Source organism: Mustela putorius, unplaced genomic scaffold, assembly GCF_011764305.1.
Source record: "Mustela putorius furo isolate JIRA1106 unplaced genomic scaffold, ASM1176430v1.1 tig00003844_pilon_pilon_pilon, whole genome shotgun sequence".
Taxonomy (NCBI): Eukaryota; Metazoa; Chordata; class Mammalia; order Carnivora; family Mustelidae; genus Mustela; species Mustela putorius.
The window spans coordinates 265501-285059 of NW_025421997.1; the positions used below are offsets into that span (position 1 = coordinate 265501).

Genomic DNA, 19559 nt, shown 5'->3' on the forward strand with positions numbered 1-19559 from the left:
CTGCCCGCGATCTGTTTGAGCAGTCTCCTAGTCTCCAGGCAGGGTCCACCATTGCATGATGGCACCCTACTTAAAAATTGCATAATACCACACTCCTAGATCCTCTCTCAATGCTCTAAAATAACCCTTCCAAGGAAATACATTTTTAAAATAACAGATATTTTGGCAAATAATTTAATAAAATAAAAGTTTCATTCATCTATGTAGATCATAATAAATGTTTTTAATAAGCATGAAATTATAACTCTGAAGTGTGCTAAAATGAAACCACCTGCTAAGGGTGAGAGAACAAAAATAAACATCATTTTTCCAAATAAGAGGAATTTATTACCTTTGAATCAAAGCATGTGGATTTGTTCAAACTGGCAATAAAGGAATATGGAAACACAAGCCATGGAAAGTCATATTTTAGATTTCTAAAAGACTTCAAAGTGAAGAGTATACATTTTTTAAATGCTACATAATGCTACATAATGACAAGATGACAGGTTGTGACAAATAGCATTTTAAAAGCTCTACTCATAATGGAACGGAAGGTGTCATTTCCCTATAATTGTATAAATGTCATTAATTTACTGTATCTGGATACAACATATTACCAAACAGATGTTCATCAAAGACTAAATCATTTTTAATGGAACATAATATTTTGATCCTACATCTATCAATCATTTTTTCGACCTAACATTTATAGTCTCGCTAAACAATTTAGCAGTTGTCGACAAAATTAAAAAAAAAATAGGATAAAAAGTCGTGTTTGGAAAAGTAGATTTTCTTTGAAATTTGCATTTAAATGAAAATATTTGCTGATAGTTTTAAAACTTTAAATGTAATTTTTTATATATCTGACCTATCAGATGATATAAAATTTTTGGAGAAAATATGACTTATTTTTTTGATCTGGGTTGAAGGTATTAATAAAGAGCAACTGTTTGTATTATTATTATTGTGATATCTTAGTTAATAAACATGAATAACTGGTATAAAATATGTTTTTTTAAAAATTTTATTTATTTACTTGACAGAGATCACAGGATAGCAGAGAGGCAGGCAGAGAGAGAGGAATGGAAGCAGGCTCCCTGCTGAGAAGAGAGCCCACTGTGGGACTCAATCCCAGGAACCTGGAATCATAACCTGAGCAGAAGGCAGAGATTTTAACCCACTGAGCCACCCAGGCACCCTAAAATATGTTCTTTTTTTATATGGAATTATAGTTCTTGCCAAAATATGGAACTAGCTGGAACTGAATGCTTCCTTCAAAGTCAGCTCTGGAGAAATTATGCAAGTGTAATATAGAACTATTTCGGATATGTACCAAAAACAAAGAAATGATGATAAATTCCTTAAAAGACTCAAAGTTGCTCTTGACTGGTATGTTTCAAGCTCTATTCCTGGTTTGAGGACAGTTTTTTTTTTTTAAAGATTTTATTTATTTGACAGAGACACAGTGAGAGAGGGGACACAAGCAAGGGCAGTGGGAGAGGGAGAGGCAGGCTTCCTGCTGAGCAAGGAGCCCCATGTGGGTCAATCCCAGGACCCTGGGATTGTGACCTGAGCTGAAGGCAGGTGATTAACAACTGAGTGCCCCAGGCTCCCCAGTCTTCAGAGATTTTACTAAACAGTTTTCTAAAGTGTTCTGCTGATTTGCCTACCAACTGCCTCTATAAGAGAATTACAATTGCTCTGCATATTTGGTATTCATCTTTTTTTTTAATAGTTAAAATTTTTTTATTTTTACAGTTTTTAACAGGGATGTCACTGTAGAAATCAGCTGGATGTTTAGAGGCGATCAGAACTGTACAAAAACTTTGAAGGGGAAAAGACTTGAAAATTCTTTAGAGAGATTATCTCCCTAAGGCATTATTCATCCACACATTTTCCTCCAAACAATTAAGAATGATGGATGAGGGGCACCTGAGGGGCTCTCTCATCACGTGGGTGGTGGGTTAAGCCTCTGCCTTCATCTCAAGTCATGGTCTCTGGGTCCTGGGATCCAGCCCCACATCGGGCTCTGCTCAAAAGGAAGCCTGCTTCCCTCCCTGCTTGCTTGCCTCTCTGCTTACTTGTGATCTCTCTCTCTCTCTCTCTGTCCAATAAATAAATAAAATCTTAAAAAAAAGGCTGATGGATGATAAATTATGAAAACTGCTCCCTCCAAATGATGCTTCTTCATAAGGATTTAAGAATTTAAAATTGTAAGAATTTAAAATTGAAACTTGATCGTAGGATTTATGTTACAGAATGACATCAAGTGAAGGCAGTTATTATTAGATCTGAAGTATTTGTGATTCTGAATTTTTGGCCTCATTAGTAAATTTATTTTTAAATTCTCCCATGGAGTGGTGATTGGCCTTCAGTCTTTCATTGATGTACATCATTGGGTCCAATGAGATGTGTGTGCCCAGAACTATATATACTCTTCTTTGTATTTCACTGGAGATGGCATTTCTGAGTTTTGTTCAATTGAATTTGGACAGATGTTTTAATAGTCACTTCTAGAGTTGGCCCTGGAGAATATCTTCCTTTTTTTTTTCTCTTCCCTATTCTCTGAAAAACCCTGACTAATTCACATTATCACAGTGATATCACAATTCAAGTTTTTCCAAACACTATAGCTGCAAAATAGAAGGAAGCTACTCAGAATGTAATGCTATTGTGAATGATTGAGAAAGAAAACATTATTATAATTAAGCTACCAGGTTTCAATGTATTTTATAGTTGCTTAGAAAATCCTAGCATACCCAGACTTTACAGAGATTTGATGATCCTAAGAGGAGCTGAACTCATGGACCAAAATAGCTATGTACATAAAAAGTACAATTACATACCTAAAAAAAGATAATGTGGTTAACTTTATATGGCAATCCAAGTGTTATTGGAACAGGAATTTAAAAAATAGCTTAGGGGCACCTAGGTGGCTCAGTGGATTAAGCCACTGCCTTCAGCTCAGGTCATGATCTCAGGGTCCTGGGATCAAATCCTGCATCAGGCTCTTTGCTCAGCAGAGAGTCTGCTTCTCTCTCTCTCTCTCTCTCTGCCTGCCCTCTGTCTACTTGTGATCTCTCTCTGTCAAATAAATAAATAAATAAATATTAAAAAAAAAAAGAGAATGACTGTACTTTTAAAAAATAGCTTAAAAGGGGCACCTGGGTGGCTCAGTGGGTTAAGCCGCTGCCTTCGGTTCAAGTCATGATCTCAGGGTACTGGGATCAAGCCCCACATCAGGCTTTCTGCTCAGCCGGTAACCTGCTTCCCTTCCTCTCTCTCTGCCAGCCTCTCTGCCTACTTGTGATTTCTCACTGTCAAATATATAAATAAAATATTTTTAAAAATAGCTTAAAAGTATATGATAAAATAATGATATACATATACAAAGAAAAGAAAGATACTATACTGTGAATATAAATTAAGGGAAAATTGTTGAAATAAAGAATACAATAAATGGAGACTAAGATGAATATAGCTGTAAAATGAATAAGTGAGTTGGGAAAAACAAACAAAGAAATTAATGACTTCTGCCCAAATGCAGCAGAAGAGAAAAAAAATAAAGAAAATATTTAAATAAATACTGAGATAAATTTTGGAGAATTAAAGAAAGATAAAAGATACCAGACTTAAAATGATGCCAAACATGAGAAATCAGAAACAAAACAAACAAAAACCACACACACACAAAAAAACACTCATATAGGGCGCCTGGGTGGCTCAGTGGGTTAAGCCGCTGCCTTCGGCTCAGGTCATGATCTCAGGGTCCTGGGATTGAGTCCCGCATGGGGCTCTCTGCTCGGCGGGGAGCCTGCTGCTCCTCCTCTCTCTCTCTCTCTGCCTGCCTCTCCAACTACTTGTGATTTCTCTCTGTCAAATAAATAAATAAAATCTTTAAAAAAAACACTCATATATATTATGGTGAGCTTTAAGAATATCAAAAACAGAGAAGAGCATAAATGATGCCCAAAGAGAAGAACAGATCACCTAAAATGTACAAGAATAATACTGACAGCAGAATTCTCAATAGTAATAGCATATAAAGGAGACAGCTGGGTGTTTGTATAGATGGAAAAGATATTTGAAACTAGATATTATACATCAAGCCAAATTATTGATTAAATTTGAGAGCACAGTAAAAATACAATGAAGCATGTTAGGTCTTAGAACATTTATCACACAGAGACACACATTTTAGAAAACTTCCTTGGAGGACAGCTCAATTTAGATAGAGAAAACAGAATTATGTACTCAAAGGCACATTTTGAAGGAAGGATTGAATATAGTCTGCACTGCAAATATTCTTTAATCGTATGTTCTGAATTTCCTAAATTTAAGAAGTATTTGTTCAAATATTTATCTTTAAATAAACCCTAGGAGACTTTTTCTTGGATTCTGGAAAATCAGTCCATTTGGACACAAATCTTTTTGTCACCGATGGAAATTTTGATAGCCCTTAACTGTGGAATGTCTAATGTATTGTTACAGCAATTGTGATTTGCCAATACATGGGTGATGTGTGTGTGTGTGTGTCGTGCGTGTTTATTTTTATTTTTGATGGTTTTACTCTTCTATGAGATTTTTAAATAGACATAATTTTAATAAATTATGATTTGTTGAAATCTATCTGAGGTTATATATAATAAAATGAAATTTGTGTGAACTGAAGAAGTGCGTCTCTCATTTTTTTTTTTTTTAAAAGAGTAGACTGGTCTTTAAAAATTGTCCAAAGAAGTACATTATATTCATTATTAAATTTGATAATATACAATAAAGGATTTATGGTCATATGGAACCATATCAAATTCTACTATTAATTCATATTAATAATTACCATAAGAGGAAAAAGGGATATTTTTCAAAATGAAAATTAGTGTATTTTTCAAAATATGATATAGTGTTATTCACTGAACAGAGGGAACAAATGTCAAAGTTTAACACAGTTTACAGAATGTTTTAACATAAATTGAAATTTAAATCTGACCAAATTTCACAGTTTTAAGTAAAATGATAGCACTTTAAATCCTTGAAAAGTGGTAAGTGACCCAAAACATTGCTTACAAAAACAAATTTAACACTACACTAGTCTGAGATGGTTAAGTTATGGTACAACTTGCCATTGTGTATCATCAAATGGTATATTTTTTCCTTTTGGTCTTGTCATTATATTTTATTTTAGCCATTCTGATAAGTGTGTAGTGATATCTCAGTGTCATTTTAATTGCATTTCTTTGATGTCTAATTATGTCAAATTATATTATTTTGATGTTTAATGATCTGAGATTTCTCAGTTCAAGACCATGAAGCCACTTAGGAAAAATACAATTGCTGATGCACTCATAGGCCAAATATTATTTAGAAATAAGAACAAACATTAGTACCCATTCCAACAAAAAATAGATTTGTTATGCAGTAGGGATTTTATAAATTACCTGACACAACTTATATAGTAAGATGAAATAGGACAGGTGGCTTCTTGCAGCTATATACAACATCATTTTAATTTCAATTTGCAGTATAATTTTTCCAAGGTATACACAGAATATATATTTAATGTAAATTGTGAACATTTTAAACAATGTATATGGAAATTAATCAATTTTAAGTTTATAACAATCAAAATTAACGGAAGTTTATTTTAAATTAGTTAGCTTTCTCTGCATTGCAAGACAGAATAATCAAGAATTGGTAAGAAAAAAATAATATCTGTAAAATTACTGGGGGTGCATTATAAAGTGTTCGGTAACCGATCAAACTCACAATTTGGATTGAATGGCAAGTGACTTTTAAAATCTGGAACTCATTGTCAAATTTATTTCTTCATTGTGTCTTAAATGTGGAACAACAATGAGGTATTTCAAAGAGGTGAACCACAGATAGATTTCTCTAAGGGTGGGGTGAGGGTTACTCAAAAAGGAACTTGACAAGGCTACCGGAGGATTTCAAATATCAGAATCGTAACCATAATAGAGTATTTCATTGCATCCTAGCTTTCATCAAGGGTAATATGCACTATAGTTTATGTTTGACTAAGAAAGAGAAATGCTGTCAGTTAAACTAGGATATGTCCTCAAGTGCAAGGTGAGTGCCACCTTAAGAGATATTAAAATGGGGGGGGGGAGAGAAATCTTAGAACAAGTAAACTGTGGTACTAGAATAATTAAGAAAGGTCAAACACTTGGATCAACAAAAAAAGTGATTATTGCTTACCATGTGCCCCAAACTATACTAAGTCTTAGAACAAGAGACGTTCTCATCTTGATGCCCCGCAGCTGTTAGACCCAAGGTACAGAGGGCAGTAGCCAACGACCAGCAGGCCCCAAGTGCCATGTGCAGACTCTAAGAGCAACTGCCTTTGAGAGAGGAAACGGTTGAGAGTGGGCCTTCTGAGGTAGAGAAATACTAGCTGGGAAAGTAGGAAAATTGACACAGAATGTTTTACTTTTCTTTTCTTTTTTTAAAAAAGATTTTATTTATTTATTTGACAGACAGAGATCACAAGTAGGCAGAGTGGCCGGCAGAGAGATAGAGAGAGAGAGAGAAGCAGGCTTCCTGCTGAGCAGAGAGCCCGATGCAGGGCTCGATCCCAGGACCCTGAGATCATGACCCCAGCCGAAGGCAGCAGCCCAAACCACTGAGCAACCCAGGCGCCCCAATGTTTTACTTTTCAATATACTACTTAGAATATAAAACCTATTCCATTTTGTAAGAAGTTTACCATTTAAAAAATGGTAATTTTCTCATTGTGCCTTCCCTTCTCATTGCTTTATTTTGAATAAAAAATTTCACAATGAACATACGGATGCTTTCCTTTTGATGGTCCCTCTGTTGGTCATATTCTTAATGAGTCATGACAATTAGTTTTACAAAATTTATTGATGTTTGTTGATATGTTTTATCATAACAAATTTTCCCTCCCGTATCTAGATTCCCCAGCTTTCAGACAGGTGGACACTTCAATAAACCATACCCAAGGGATGTATCAAGTACTTCTTAGACATTCTCTCAGATCCTTGAGGTCTCATTTTGCCTAGGGATTTGCAATAGGTTCTGCCAGAGGCACCACTGTGACAACTGATGTCCATGGTCTATCTCCTGCTAAGCTCAAGAAGTCACTGATTTCCAAGGTTATCTATACAATTAATGCATTCCAGCAAGTTCTTTTTTTTTTTTAATATTAACAAACTTATTTTAAAGTTTATATGGAGAGGCAAAGACTCACAATATTCAACATAGTGTTGAAGGAGAACAAGCCTGAGGACTGACTTCAAAGTTTACCATAACGATGGGGCGCCTGGGTGGCTCAGTGGGTTAGGCCTCTGCCTTCGGCTCAGGTAATGATCCCAGGGGCCTGGGATCGAGTCCCGCATTGGGCTCTCTGCTCAGCAGGGAGCCTGCTTCTCCTCATCTCTCTCTCTGTCCGTCTCTCTGCCTATTTGTGATCTCTCTCTCTGTCAAATAAATAAATAAAATCTTAAAAAAAGTATACCATAACGATAATTGTAAGCAAGATATTGTAATACCACAGAAAGGCTAGATTAAAGGAACAGAATATATATTATCAATTATATTTTATATTTAATATAAAAGCAAAAGCAATACAAGAGAGCAAAATACAATCTTTTAAACAAATGGTTCTGGAGTAATGGTGAAGCTAAATGTAAAAAATATAAAATAAAAAAAAATAAAATAAAATAATAAAAAAAAATAAATCCAGGCAGATATCATACACTCTTCACAAAAATTAACTCAGATTGGATTATAAACCTAAACATGAAACATGTAGAAGGTAATATATAAGAAAATTTAAATGACCTTGGTTTTGGAAATAACTTTAGCTACAAAAGCACAAGCACTGAAATTAAAAATGTCTACTCTGTGAAACACAATGCCAAGAGAATGAAAAGGCAAAGCACAGACTATGAGAAAAAATTTGCAAAATACACATCTGGCAAAGGACTGTTAATCAAAAATACACAAAGAACCCTTAAAACTCAACAATGGGGGAAAAACCTGATTAAAAATGAGCCAAAGACCTTAGCAGATACCTCACAAAAGAAAATATTACAGATGGCAAATAAGCATATAAAAAGATGCTTCACATCATATGTCATCCGGAAAATGCAAAAATTAAAACAAAAAAGAGACACCAGTACATACCCAGAATCCAGAACACTGACAACAGAACATGAAATGTTGGTGAGGATGTGGAGCAACAGGAATGTTCTTCCATGTCTATTGAGAATAAAGAATGGAAAACAACTTGGCAGTTTCTTACAAAACTAAACATATTCTTGCCAGATGATTCAGCAGTAGCTGACAGCCCTTTTCTCGAGGGAGCTGTTTCTGCGAATTCAGGGTATGGTGCCTGGTAGCAAGCCCAAGTCTACCCTACGGACTGTTGTCCAAGGAGATGCTGTGCCCTTGGGACCAGAGGCACAGGACAGGCCTGCCTTCTGCCCAGACTCCTTCCTCAGAGGGGAGCACGCGCCCCTGCCCTAGTCGTCCCCTCATGTCTCCTTAGCACAGGGAACGGGTGACACTTGTCTTGCCACCAGCCTGCTGTACGTGCCACGGCAGCCTATCCTGCTTCCCGAGCGTTTTCAGACCCCAAGGCCAAGGGCTCCTCTTCTCCGGGGGCAGCATGCTGCGCCTTCCCCAGACATGCTCCATGGGAGGGCGGGGACAGACATGTCCCTTTCCTTAAGGCCCTTTCAGATGTGCAAACACATTTCTCTCTCAGGCAGAGGGGATGCTAGGGCAAAGAGAATTTCGCTCCATGCGGGTATCTTCCACCGTGCTGTGGGGACTAGCTCAGGCAAGCAGCAGCAGCATCCCCAAACCCAACTCTGATTTCCCAATGAATGCTGCGCTTTCCCAGAGGAGATGCCCGGGCAAAGAGCCTTAAGCTGTATGCGAGTTTCTCCCACCGGGAGACTGGGCTCAGGCAACCAGCCCACAGTACCGACTCTGATTTCTCAGCGAATGTTGTGCTTTGACAGAGGCTTTGGGCTTGGAGCAAACCGCACTTCACCACACTGCTTCCTCAGCAAGGCTTCGTTCGTAACAGGGAAGAAGAGCTGCCTGAAAGCTGGTGCCTCTTGGGCCTTGCTTTCCTGGGCTCCAAGTTCGCGCCCGGGGTTCACCTTGCTAAGCCGAACTAAGCAGACAGTCACAACCCTGCAGCAGCATGCGTGTCCTAGCATGGCACTCTATGCCTATTACCATCTCCTGGGGTAGGTAAGGCTTTGCCTTTTGTTCCGACGCTCAGGCAGACATGGGGTCTAGGCCAGTGCCTTCACCACAGGAGGAGGCGACAGGATCCTTGCACACGGCCCATAAACTTGGATGGGGAACTGTGGGGGACAGTCTCCACTCCTTCCCCGGCACACCCCCTGCCACCCACATTGCTGCCACATCTAGGTGGAAGACGGCATCTGACTGCCCGTTTCTCCATGGGGTTGTTTCTGCGAGTTGCGGGTATGGCACCTGGTGGCAAGCCCAAGTCTGCCCTTGGGACAGGTGGCCAAGGAGATGCTGTCCCCTTGGGACCAGAGGCACAGGACAGGCCTGCCTTCTGCCCAGACTCCTTCCTCAGAGTGGAGCACGCGCCCCTGCCCTAGTCGTCCCCTCATGTCTCCTTAGCAGCCAGGCTTCCATCTCTCTGCACAGGGAGCGGGGGACACTTGTCTTGCCACTGGCCTGCTGTTCGTGCCACGGCAGGCTATCTTGCTTCCCGAGCGTTTCACGACCCCAAGGCCAACGGCTCCTTCTCTCCTCTGGGGGCGGCGTGCCGTGCCTTCCCCACACTTGCTCCTGGGGAGCGCGGTGACAGACGTGTGCAACCACGCTTCTCTCTCAGGCAGAGGGGATGCTAGGGCAAAGAGTATTTCGCTCCATGCAGGTATCTTCCACTGTGCTGCGGAGACTAGCTCAGCAAGCAGCAGGAGCAGCCCCAAACCCAACTCAGATTTCCCAATGAATGCTGCGCTTTCCCAGAGGAGATGCCCGGGCAAAGAGCCTTAAGCTGTATGCGAGTTTCTCCCACCGTGAGACAGGGCTCAGGCAAGCAGCAGCAGCCCGAAGAACATTTCTCAGCGAATGCTGTGCTTTCGCAGAGGCTTTGGCTTGGAGCGAACAGCACTTCGCCCCTGTTTCCTCAGAAAGGCTTCAGTCGCGTCAGGGAAGAAGAGCTGCGGGAGAGCTGGTGCCTCTTGGGCCTTGCTTTCCCGGGCTCCATGTTCGCGCCCTGGGTTCACCCTGCCAGGCGAACTAAGACACAGCCACAACCCTGCAGCAACGTGCGTGGCCTAGGATGGCACTCTATGCACACTACCATCTCCCGGTGTCGGCAACGCTTGGCCTTTGGCACTGGACCTCAGGTGGACTCGCGGACTAGGTCAGTGCCTTCCTCACAGGAGAGGAGAGGCGACAGGATCCCTGAACACTGCCCGTTACTGGAATGGGGAGCTTTCGGGGATTGTTGCCACTCCTTTCCGGCTCACCCCCTGCCACCGACAACGCTGTCACATCCTGGAGGAAGATGGCATCTGACTGCCCGTTTCTCAAGGGAGCTGTTTCTGCGAGTTCAGGGTATGGTGCCTGGTAGCAAGCCCAAGTCTGCCCTACGGACAGTTGTCCAAGGAGATGCTGTGCCCTTGGGACCGGACGCAAAGGACAGGCCTGCCTTCTTCCCAGACTCCATCCTCAGAGTGGAGCATGCGTCCCTTCCCTAGTCGTCCCTTCATGTCTCCTTAGCAGCCCGGCTTCGTCTCTCCGCACAGGGAGTGGGTGACATTTGTCTTGCGACCGGCCTGCTGTTCCTGCAAGGGCAGGCTCTCCTGCTTCCCGACCGTTTCCCGACCACAAGGCCAACGGCTCCTTCTCTTCTCTGGGGGCGGCGTCCTGCGCCTTCCCCAGACTTGCTCCTGTGGAGCTTGGTGACAGACGTGTCCCTTTCCTTAAGGGCCTTTCAGTTGTGCAACCATATTTCTTTATTAGGCAAAGGGGTGCTAGGGCAAAGAGGATTTCGCTCCATGCGGGCATCTTCCACCATGCTGCGGAGACTAGCTCAGGCATTCAGCTGCAGCATCACACACATCCGATTCTGATTTCCCAACGAATGCTGTGCTTTCCCAGAGGAGATGCCCGGGCAAAGAGGCTTTCGCTGTATGCGGGTTTCTCCCACAGCGAGACTGGGCACAGGCAAGCAGCAGAAGAGCCCGCAGAACCGACTCTGATTTCTCAGCAAATGCTGTGCTTTCGCAGAAGCTTTGGCTTGAAGCGAACAGCACTTCGCCGCTGCCTCTTCAGCAAGGCTTCAGTCGCGTCAGGGAAGAAGTGCTGCGGGAGAGCTGGTGCCTCTTGGGGCCTTGCTATCCCGGGCTCCAAGTTCACATCCTGGGTTCATCCTGCCAAGCTGAAATAAGCAGACACAGCCTCGACCCTGCAGCAGCGTGCGTGGCCTAGGATGGCACTCTGCTCACAATGCCATCTCTCAGCATAGGCATGGCCGGCCCTTTTGCTCTGGCATTCAGGTGGACAGGGGACTAGGCCAGTGCCTTCCCCATCCTTGAGGAGACGCGAGAGGATCACTGCACACCGCCCGTGTCCTGGGATGGGGAGTAATGGGTAACTGTCCCTGTTTCCCCGGGACACCCCCTGCCTCCGCCAATGCTGCCACATCCTGGAGGAAGACGGCATCTGATTGCCCGTTCCTCCAGGAGGTGTTTTTCTGCAAGTTCAGGGCCGGGAGCTTGGTGGCAAGCCCACGTCTGCCCTCTGGACAGGTGGCCAAGGAGATGCTTTCCACTTGGGACCAGAGGCACAGGAAAGGCCTTCCTTCTGTCCAGACTCTTTCCTCAGATTGGAGCACGTTCCCCGGCCCAATCGTCCCCTCATGTCTCCTTAGCAGCCAGGCTTCGTCTCTCTGCACAGGGAGTGGGTGACACTTGTCTTGCCACTGGCCCACTGTTCCTGTCAGGGCTGGCTCTCCAGCTTCGCGACCGTTTCCCGACCACAAGGCCAATGGCTCCTTCTCTTCTCCTGGGGCAGCTTGCTGCACTTTCCCCAGACAGGCTCCTGAGGAGCCCAGTGACAGACATGTCCCTTTCCTTAAGGCTCTTTCCACAGGCGCAACCACGGTTCTCTCTCAGTTAGTGGGGATGCCTAGGCAAAGAGGATTTCGCTCCATGCAGGTTTATTACACCGTGCTCTGGAGTCTTGCTCAGGCAAGCAGCAGCAGCATCCCACACAGACCCGACTCTGATTTCCCAAAGAATGCTGTGCTTTCCCAGAGGAGATGCCCAGGCAAAGAGCCTTTCGCTGTATGAGGGTTTCTCCCGCCGTGCTGAGAATACTAGGCTAAGGGAAGCAGCAACAGCAGCCCACAGAACCGACTCTGATTTCCCAGCGACTGCTATGCTTTCGCAGAGGTTTTCAGCTTGGCGCGAACGGCACTTCGCTGCTGCTTCCTCAGCAAGGCTTTGGGTGTTCGCTCTGTCGCATCAGGGAAGAAGAGCTGCGGGAGAGCTGGTCCCTCTTGGGCCTTGCTTTCCCGGGCTCCATGTTGGCGCTCTGGGTTCACCCTGCCAGGCCGAACTAAGCAGACACAGTCACAACCCTGCAGCAACGTGCGTGGCCTAGGATGGCACTCAATGCACACTACATTCTCCCGGTGTAGGCAACGCTTGGCCTTTTGCACTGGCCCTCAGGCGGACTCATGGACAAGGCCAGTGCCTTCCCCACAGGAGAGGAGAGGCGACAGGATCCCTGAACACCGCCCGTTCACTGGAATGGGGAGCTTTGGGGGATTGTCCCCACTCCTTCCCCGGCAAACACCCTGCCACCGAAAACGCTGTCACATCTTGGGGAAAGATGGCATCTGACTGCCCGTTTCTCGAGGGAGCTATTTCTGTGAGTTCTGGGTATGGCGCCTGGTAGCTAGCCCAAGTCGGCCCTACGGACAGGTGGTCAAGGAGATGCTGTCCCCTTGGGACCCGAGGCACAGGACAGGCCTGCCTTCTGCCCAGACTCCTTCCTCAGAGTGGAGCATGCATCCCTGCCCTAGTCATCCCCTCATGTCTCCTTAGGAACCAGGCTTTGTCTCTCCGCACAGGGAGCGGGTGACACTTGTCTTGCCACTGGCCTGCTGTTCCTGCCACGGCAGGCTATTCTGCTTCTCGACTTTTCCCGACCACAAGGCCAACAGCTCCTTCTCTTCTCCTGGGGTGGCGTGCTGCGCCTTCCCCAGACATGCTCCTGGGGAGCGCAGTGACAGACGTGTGCAACCACGCTTCTCTCTCAGATCTCAAATACACAACATAACCCTACACCTAAAGGAGATGGAGAAAGAACAAGAAAGCCTAAACCCAGCAGAAGAGGAATAATAAAGATCAGAGCAGAAATCAATGAAATAGGAACAAATAAACAAACACACAAAAAACCCACAAAAACCGAAGAACAACAACAAAAAAATAGAACAAATCAACGAAACTAGGAGCTGGTTCTTTGAAAGAATTTATATAAGATTGATAAACCCCTTTCCAGACTTATCAAAAAGAAAAGAGAAAGAACCCAAATAAATAAATTCATGAATGAAAGAGGAGAGATCACAACCAACAAACACCAAAGATATACAAACAATTATAGGAACATACTATGAGCAACTCTACGCCAACAAATTCAACAATCTGGAAGAAATGGATACATTCCTAGAGACATATAAACTACCACAACTGAACCAGGAAGAAATAGGAAACCTGAAGAGACCCATAACCAGTACAGAGATTGAAACAGTCATCAAAAATCTCCAAACAAACAAAAGCCCCGGGCCAGATGCTTCCCAGGGGAATTCTACCAAACATTTACAGAAGAATTAATTCCTATTCTCACGATACTGTCCCAAAAAAATAGAAATGGAAGGAAAACTTCCAACTCTTTTTTTTTTCTGAGGCCAGCATCATCTTGATCCCAAAACCAGACAAGGATCCCATCAAAAAAGAGAACTACAAACCAATTTCCTTGATGAACACAGATGCGAAAATTCTCACCAAAATACTAGCCAATAAGATTCAACAGTACATTAAAAGGATTATTCACCACGACCAAGTGGGATTTATTCCAGGGCTACAAGGTTGGTTCAACATCTGCAAATCAATCAATGTGATACAACACATTAATAAAAGAAAGAACAAGAACCATATGATACTCTCCATAGATGCTGAAAAAGCATTTGGCAAAGTGCAGTGTCCCTACCTGATTAAAACTCTTCAAAGTGTAGGGACAGAGGGCACATATTATTAATATTATCAAAGCCATCTATGAAAAACTCACTGCAAATATCATTCTCAATGGAGAAAAACTGAATACTTTTCCGCTGAGGTCAGGAACCCGGCAGGGATGTCCGTTATCACCACTGCTATTCAACATCGTACTAGAAGTCCTAGCCTCAGCAATCAGACAACAAAAAGAAATTAAGGGCATCCAAACTTTGCCAAATTGGCAAAAGAGAAGTCCAAACTATCCCTGTTTGCAGACGATATGACACTGTATGTGGAAAGCTTAAAGGACTCCACTCCAAATCTGCTATAACTTGTATAGGAATTCTGTAAAGTGTCAGAATATAAAATCAATGCACAGAAATTGGTTGCAGTTTTTTTTATACCAACAAGACTGAAGAAAAATAGAAATTAAGGAGTGAATCCCATTTACAATTGCACCCAAAACCCTAAGATACCTAGGAATAAACCTAACCAAAGAGACAAAGAATCTATACTCAGAAAACTCTAAAGTACTCATGAAAGAAATTGAAGAAGACACAAAGAAATGGAAAAATGTTCCATGCTCCTGTATTGGAAGAACAAATATTGTGAAAATGTCTATGCTACCTAAAGCAATCTACACATTTAATGCAAACCCTATCAAAATCCCATCCATTTTTTTCAAAGAAATGGGACAAATCTTCCTAAAATATATATGGAACCAGAAAATACCTCGAATAGCCAGAGGAATATTGAAAAAGAAAGCCAAAGTTGTTGGCATCACAATTCCAGACTTCAAGCTCTATTTCAAAGTCGTCATCATCAAGATAGTAGGGAACTGTCCCCAAAACAGACATAGATCAATGGAACAGAATAGAGAGCCCAGAAATACACCCTCAACTCTATGGTCAACTAATCTTCAACAAAGCAGGAAGGAATGTCCTATGGAAAAGAGACAGCCTCTTCAACAAATGGTGTTGGGAAAATTGAACAGCCACATGCAGAAAAATGAAGTTGGACCATTTCCTTACACCATACATGAAAATAGACTGGAAATGGATGAAGAAGCATAATGTGAGAAAGGAATCCATCAAAATCCTTGAGGAGAGAACAGGTAGCAACCTCTTTGACCTCAGCAGCAGCAACTTCTTCCTAGGAACATCGCCAAAGGCAAGGGAAGCAAGGGCAAGAATGAACTATTGGGATTTCATCAAATCAACTATTTTGATTTCATCAAAAAGCTTTTGCACAGCAAAGGAAACAGTTAACAAAGCCAAAAGATGACTGTCAGAAGTTAACTGGGAGAAGATATTTGCAAATGACATACCAGATAAAGGGCCAGTATCTATCCAAAATCTATAAAGAGCTTATCAAACTCAACACCCTAAGAACAAATAATCCAATGAAGAAATGGGCAGAGGACATGAACAGACATTTCTGCAAAGAATACATCCAAATGGCCAACAGACACATGAAAAAATGCTCCACATCACTCGGCATCAGGGAAATACAAATCAAAACCAGAATGAGATACCACCACCTCACACCTTTCAGAATGGCTAAAATGAACAAGTCAGTCAATGACAGATGCTGGCGAGGATGTGGAGAAAGGGCAACCCTCCTACACTGTACGTGGGAATGCAAGCTGGTGCAACCACTCTGGAAAACAGCGTGGAGGTGCCTCAAAAAGCTGAAAATAGAACTAGCCTATGACCCAGTGATTGTAGTACTGGGTATATACCCTCAAGATACAAACGTGGCATTCTGAAGGGGCACATGCACCCAAATGTTTATAGCAGCAATGTCCACAATAGGTAAACTATGGAAAGAACCTAAATGTCCTTCAACAGATGAATCAATAAATAAGATGTGGTATATATGTACAATGGGATACTATGCAGCCATCAAAAGAAATGAAATCCTGCTATTTGTGATGACGTGGATGGAACTAGAGGGTATTATGCTTGGCGAAATAAATCAATCTGAGAAAGACAACTATCATATGATCTCCCTGATATGATGAAGTGGAGATGCAACATAGGCGGTTTCGGGCGTACGAAAAGAAAAATAAAAGAAGATGGGATTGGGAGGGAGAAAAACCATAAAAGACTGAATCTCACAAAACAGACTGAGGGTTGCTGGGGGGAGGTGTGTTGGGAGAGGATGGTGGGGGTATGGACATTGGGGAGGGCAGGTGCTATGGTGAGTGATGGTGAGTGCTGTGAAATGTGTAAACCTGGTGATTCACAGACCTGTACCCCGAGGGATAAAAACACATTATATGTTTATAAAAAATTAAAAAAAATAATTTAAAAAATCCATTAAAAAAAAAAACACATATTGCAAGCCCAGAGCTAATCTCATATTCAATCAAAAAAGTTTGAAAGTTTTCCCCTTAAAGATCAGAAAAAAGACAAGTGTGTCCACTTTCACTACTCTCATTTGACATAGTACTGGATGTCCTAGCCAGAGAAACAAGGAACACAAAGAAATAAAAGACTCCAAAAAAAAGGAAGAAGTAAAATTTTCTTTTTTTGGATAACATGAACTTACATGTAAAAGAATCCTAAAAAATTCATAAAAATTTTGAATAAACAAATTTAGTAAAGCTGCCAAATACAAGATAAATATATAAAAGACAAGAATTTTGTTTTGTTTCGTATTTTTAATAGTTTTTCATGTCATCCTTGCTCAGTGATCACGCTAATCTCTGCATCATTCCAATTTTAGTATATGTGCTGCCAAAGTAAGCACAAGACAGGAGCATTTTAACACTCTAATGATGAACTATCTGAAAAAAATAAAGAGAACAATCTAATTCACACTAGCATCAAAACTAATAAAATACTTAGGAAAAGATTTAACTAAGAAGATGAATGATCTGTACCCCATAAACTATGACATTGATAAAGAAATTGAAGGAGACACAAATGGAAAGATAACTCATATTTATGAATGGTAAGAATTAACATTGTTAAAATGTCCATACTACCGAAAACCATCTGTAAATTCAATTCCTATCAAAAATCCAATGTTAGGGGCGCCTGGGTGGCTCAGTGGGTTAAGCTGCTGCCTTCGGCTCAGGACATGATCCCAGGGTCCTGGGATCGAGCCCCGCATCAGCCTCTCTGCTCAGCAGGAAGCTGCTACCTCTTCTCTCTCTGCCTGCCTCTCTGCCTGCTTGTCATCTCTCTCTCTCAAATAAATAAATAAATAATCTTTTAAAAAATCCAATATTGTGTTTTTACAGAAGTAAGTAAAGAATCCTAAAATTTATATGAGACAAACAAATAATCAAAGCAGTTCTGAGAAAGAATGAAGAAGCGAAATTACACTTCTTGATTTGAAACTATACTACAAAGCCCCCATGCTCAAAACAATAAAGTATACTGGCATAAAAACAGACCAATAAACAAGTAGAACAGAATTGAGAGTCCAGAAATAAATCTTTTCATACAGTCACCTAATATTTGACAGGGGCCAACATATGTAATGGGTAAAGATAGTCTGTTTCAGTAAATGATATTTAAAACTGAATAGTCACATAAACCAGCATGAAACTGGAACCTTATATCACTCATAAATCTTAACTTGAAATAGATTAAAGACTTAAATGTGATGCATGAAACTAAATTTCCTAAAGGAAAACATAGGAAAAATTCTCCTTGACATTGGTCTTGCCAATAGTTTTGGATACCAGACCAAAAACACAAGCAAAAAAAGCAAAAATAAATAAATGGTATTATATCAAACTAAAGTTTCTGCATTGCCAAAACAAAGGGAATGAAAACTCAATCCACAGAATGGAAGAAAATACTTACAAATCTTATATCTGAAAAGAGGTTAATAACCAACAGATACAAATAGAAAATAATATATAATTAAAAAAATAGCAAAAGGATCTCAATAGACTTTTTATTCAAAAAAGTTATATAAATGACCAACAGGAGCATTAAAAAGTGCTCAACGTAAAAAACTCAGGGCAAAGTCATTATGTGTTGTTTTTGTTTACCTCTGAAAAACACAGCAAGATATTACTACCTATTAGAATATATACTACCAAAAAATTAAAACTAACAAATTTTGGTAAATATTGGGGAAAATGGGGAACTTATGCACTGTGATAGGGATATAAATTTGTATGGAAAACAGTATGGAGACTATTCATATTATTAAAAGTAAAATTACCATATGATTCAGTAATCCCACCTCTAGGTATATATCTAAAGGAAACAAAGTCACTATTCGAAGACATATCTGCACTCTTATGTTCATTATAAAATTATTAACTCTAAGCAAGAGATGGAAATAACTTCAGTATCCATTAATGGATGAATGAATAAAATAAGTATGGTAAATATATACTATGGAATACTACTTAACCATGAAAAATTAAGAAATACTGCCATTTACAATACCATGGATGGATCTTGAAGGTATTATACTAAGTGAAATATTTCAAAGATTTTATATATTTTTTTAATATATAATTTTTTATTTTTTATAAACATATATTTTTATCCCCAGGGGTACAGGTCTGTGAATCACCAGGTTTACACACTTCACAGCACTCACCAAAACACATACCCTCCCCAATGTCCATAATACCACCCCCTTCTCCCAAACCCCCTCCCCCCAACAACCCTCAGTTTGTTTTGTGAGATTAAGAGTCACTTATGGTTTGTCTCCCACCCAATCCCATCTTCTTTCATTTATTCTTCTCGTACCCACTTAAGCCCCCATGTTGCATCACCACTTCCTCATATCAGGGAGATCATATGATAGTTGTCTTTCTCCGCTTGACTTATTTCGCTAAGCATGATACGCTCTAGTTCCATCCATGTTGTCGCGAATGGCAAGATTTCATTTCTTTTGATGGCTGCATAGTATTCCATTGTGCATATATACCACATCTTCTTGATCCATTCATCTGTTGATGGACATCTAGGTTCTTTCCATAGTTTTTGGCTATTGTGGACATTGCTGCTATAAAACATTCGAGTACACGTGCCCCTTTGGATCACTACGTTTGTATCTTTAGGGTAAATGCCCAATAGTGCAATTGCTGGGTCATAGGGCAGTTCTATTTTCAACATTTTGAGGAACCTCCATGCTGTTTTCCAGAGAGGTTGCACCAGCTTGCATTCCCACCAACAGTGGAGGAGGGTTCCCCTTTCTCTGCATCCTCGCCAGCATCTGTCATTTCCTGACTTGTTGATTTTAGCCATTCTGACTGGTGTGAGGTGATATCGCATTGTGGTTTTGATTTGTATTTCCCTGATGCCGAGTGATATGGAGCACTTTTTCATGTGT

The 19559-nt window shown here is 41.3% G+C and overlaps 1 pseudogene; it reads right to left on the minus strand.

Annotated features, from left to right (window-relative positions):
* Nucleotides 1-16886: 16886 nt before the first annotated feature.
* Nucleotides 16887-17000, minus strand: LOC123394798 (annotated as a pseudogene).
* Between the last annotated feature and the right edge of the window lie 2559 nt (nucleotides 17001-19559).